Source organism: Macaca nemestrina, chromosome 13, assembly GCF_043159975.1.
Source record: "Macaca nemestrina isolate mMacNem1 chromosome 13, mMacNem.hap1, whole genome shotgun sequence".
NCBI lineage: Eukaryota > Metazoa > Chordata > Mammalia > Primates > Cercopithecidae > Macaca > Macaca nemestrina.
In genome coordinates this window covers 81,586,372-81,590,124 of record NC_092137.1, presented here as the reverse complement: position 1 = coordinate 81,590,124, position 3,753 = coordinate 81,586,372, and the positions used below count along the sequence as shown (strand labels likewise).

Genomic DNA, 3,753 nt, shown 5'->3' with positions numbered 1-3,753 from the left:
TAAACTTTAAAATATAGCAATAAATATATCCAAAATAAGAGCCAGAGGAAAAAAAAAAAGACTGAGGAAAAGTGAACATAACTCTTCATGTACTCTGAAGAACGTGACCATATACATGTTTAAGAGAAAAACTTTAAGCAGCTCAGGGGAAAAAGACATGTTATGTCCAGAAGATCAAAGGTAATAGCTCTAGATTTCTCTTAGGAAAGCTAGCTTAGAAGACAGTCGAGTAATGTCTTTAAAAGTACTGAAAGGATAAAAAAGAGACTGTCAACATAGAATTCTATTCCTAGCAAAAATATCATTCAAATATTTAAGTAAAATAGTTTCTGAAACGTACATAGACTAATAATCATCAGCTGTCTTGTGGCATAAAGAAATGTTAAAAAAGCCCTCACTCGCCGCCAAGGACTTGTCTCGCAGCGCGCACGCCCCTCCGCCGCCCCGCAGAAATGCTTCGGTTACCCAGTCTTTCCCCAGATGAGACCGGTGTCCAGAGTACTGGCTCCTCATCTCACTCGGGCTTATGCCAAAGATGTAAAATTTGGTGCAGATGCCCGAGCCTTAATGCTTCAAGGTGTGGACCTTTTAGCCGATGCTGTGGCCGTTACAATGGGGCCAAAGGGAAGAACAGTGATTATTGAGCAGAGCTGGGGAAGTCCCAAAGTAACAAAAGATGGTGTGACTGTTGCAAAGTCAATTGACTTAAAGGATAAATATAAAAACATTGGAGCTAAACTTGTTCAAGATGTTGCCAATAACACAAATGAAGAGGCTGGGGATGGCACTACCACTGCTACTGTACTGGCACGCTCTATAGCCAAGGAAGGCTTCGAGAAGATTAGCAAAGGTGCTAATCCCGTGGAAATCAGGAGAGGTGTGATGTTAGCTGTTGATGCTGTAATTGTTGAACTTAAAAAGCAGTCTAAACCTGTGACCACCCCTGAAGAAATTGCACAGGTTGCTACAATTTCTGCAAATGGAGACAAAGAAATTGGCAATATCATCTCTGATGCAATGAAAAAGGTTGGAAGAAAGGGTGTCATCACAGTAAAGGATGGAAAAACACTGAATGATGAATTAGAAATTATCGAAGGCACGAAGTTTGATCGAGGCTATATTTCTCCATACTTTATTAATACATCAAAAGGTCAGAAATGTGAATTCCAGGATGCCTATGTTCTGCTGAGTGAAAAGAAAATTTCTAGTGTCCAGTCCATTGTACCTGCTCTTGAAATTGCCAATGCTCACCGTAAGCCTTTGGTCATAATCGCTGAAGACGTTGATGGAGAAGCTCTAAGTACACTCGTCTTGAATTGGCTAAAGGTTGGTCTTCAGGTTGTGGCAGTCAAGGCTCCAGGGTTTGGTGACAATAGAAAGAACCAGCTTAAAGATATGGCTATTGCTACTGGTGGTGCAGTGTTTGGAGAAGAGGGGTTGACCATAAATGTTGAAGACGTTCAGCCTCATGACTTAGGAAAAGTTGGAGAGGTCATTGTGACCAAAGACGATGCCATGCTCTTAAAAGGAAAAGGTGACAAGGTTAAAATTGAAAAACGTATTCAAGAAATCATTGAGCAGTTAGATGTCACAACTAGTGAATATGAAAAGGAAAAACTGAATGAACGGCTAGCAAAACTTTCAGATGGAGTAGCTGTGCTGAAGGTTGGTGGGACAAGTGATGTTGAAGTGAATGAAAAGAAAGACAGAGTTACAGATGCACTTAATGCTACAAGAGCTGCTGTTGAAGAAGGCATTGTTTTGGGAGGGGGTTGTGCCCTGCTTCGATGCATTCCAGCCTTGGACTCATTGACTCCAGCTAATGAAGATCAAAAAATTGGTATAGAAATTATTAAAAGAACACTCAAAATTCCAGCAATGACCATTGCTAAGAATGCAGGTGTTGAAGGATCTTTGATAGTTGAGAAAATTATGCAGAGTTCCTCAGAAGTTGGTTATGATGCTATGGCTGGAGATTTTGTGAATATGGTGGAAAAAGGAATTATTGACCCAACAAAGGTTGTGAGAACTGCTTTATTGGATGCTGCTGGTGTGGCCTCTCTGTTAACTACAGCAGAAGTTGTCGTCACAGAAATTCCTAAAGAAGAGAAGGACCCTGGAATGGGTGCAATGGGTGGAATGGGAGGTGGTATGGGAGGTGGCATGTTCTAACTCCTAGACTAGTAGTGCTTTACCTTTATTAATGAACTGTGACAGGAAGCCCAAGGCAGTGTTCCTCACCAATAACTCAGAGAAGTCAGTTGGAGAAAAAGAAAAAGGCTGGCTGAAAATCACTATAACCATCAGTTACTGGTTTCAGTTGACAAAACATATAATGGTTTACTGCTGTTATTGTCCATGCCTACAGATAATTTATTTTGTATTTTTGAATAAAAAACATTTGTACATTCCTGATAATGGGTACAAGAGCCATGTACCAATGTACTGCTTTCAACTTAAATCACTGAGGCATTTTTACTACTATTCTGTTAAAATCAGGATTTTAGTGCTTGCCACCACCAGATGAGAAGTTAAGCAGCCTTTCTGTGGAGAGTGAGAATAATTGTGTACAAGGCAGAGAAATATCCAATTATGTGACAACCTTTGTGTAATAAAAATTTGTTTAAAGTTAAAAAAAAAAAAAGAAATGTTAAAAAAAAGAAGTACTTCAAGCAGAAGAAAATGAAACTATGTTGAAACCTGGATCTACCTAAAGGAATGAAAAAAACACAGAAAGTGTAACTACATAGATAAATGTAGTGACTTTTATTATTACTAAAATCTTATTTTAAAAATAAGAAACCATTTAAAATAAACATAATACTTTAAGTGTTGTTTTAAACATATATAGAAACAAAATACATGATAATAGCATAAAGGTCTGGTGGGTGGGGAGTAGAAGCACAGTTGACCCTTGAACAACAAGGGTTTGAACTCTGTGGGTCTACTTATACATGGATTTTCTCCAACGTTTGCCACCCCTAGGACAGCACGACTAACCCCTCCTTTTACTCAACCTACTAAACAAGAGAACAAAGACGAAGACTTCAATTATGATCCACTCCCACTTAATAAAGAGTAAATATATTTTATCTTCCTTATAATTTTCCTAATAACATTACCTCTTCTCTAGCTTGTTTTATTGTAAGCATATAGTATCTAACACATATAACATATAGAATAAGTGTTAATCAACTGTTTATATTATCTGTAAGGCTTCTGGTGAGCAGTAGGCTATTAGCAGTTAAATTTGGGGGAAGTCAAAAGTTATATTTGGTTTCAGCTGCACAGGCAGTCAGCATCCCTAAACCCTGCATTATTCAATGGTCAGCTATACATTATTTTAAAGTTCTCACACTATATGGGAAAAGCATAACACTGCCTGAAAGTATACAGTAAAGAGTTAAAAATGTGTACTAAAAACCTTAAAGTATCCATTAAAATAAAACATCAAAAATAGCAACTAATCAGTCAACAAAAAAGGAAAAAATTGAATAATGTACTCAATACCAAAGAAGAATGAAAAAAGAGAAAAAAATTGCACGCAGATAGTATAAATAAAAAGCAAATAGCTTGAAGGTAGATTTAAACCCAATCTTATCAATAATAGCATTAAATTTATGTGGTCTAAAAACTTTAGTTGGAATGCAGAGATTATCAGATTGGATAAAAATAACAAGACTCACATACACTGCTTTTAAAAAGATGTTTTTTAAGTATAAAAACACCACTACAAGTAAAAGGTTGGAAAAA

At 37.1% G+C, this 3,753-nt stretch overlaps 1 pseudogene; it reads left to right on the top strand.

Annotated features, from left to right (window-relative positions):
* Positions 1-472: 472 nt before the first annotated feature.
* On the top strand, positions 473-2,243 carry LOC105465451 (60 kDa heat shock protein, mitochondrial pseudogene; annotated as a pseudogene).
* Positions 2,244-3,753: the final 1,510 nt, after the last annotated feature.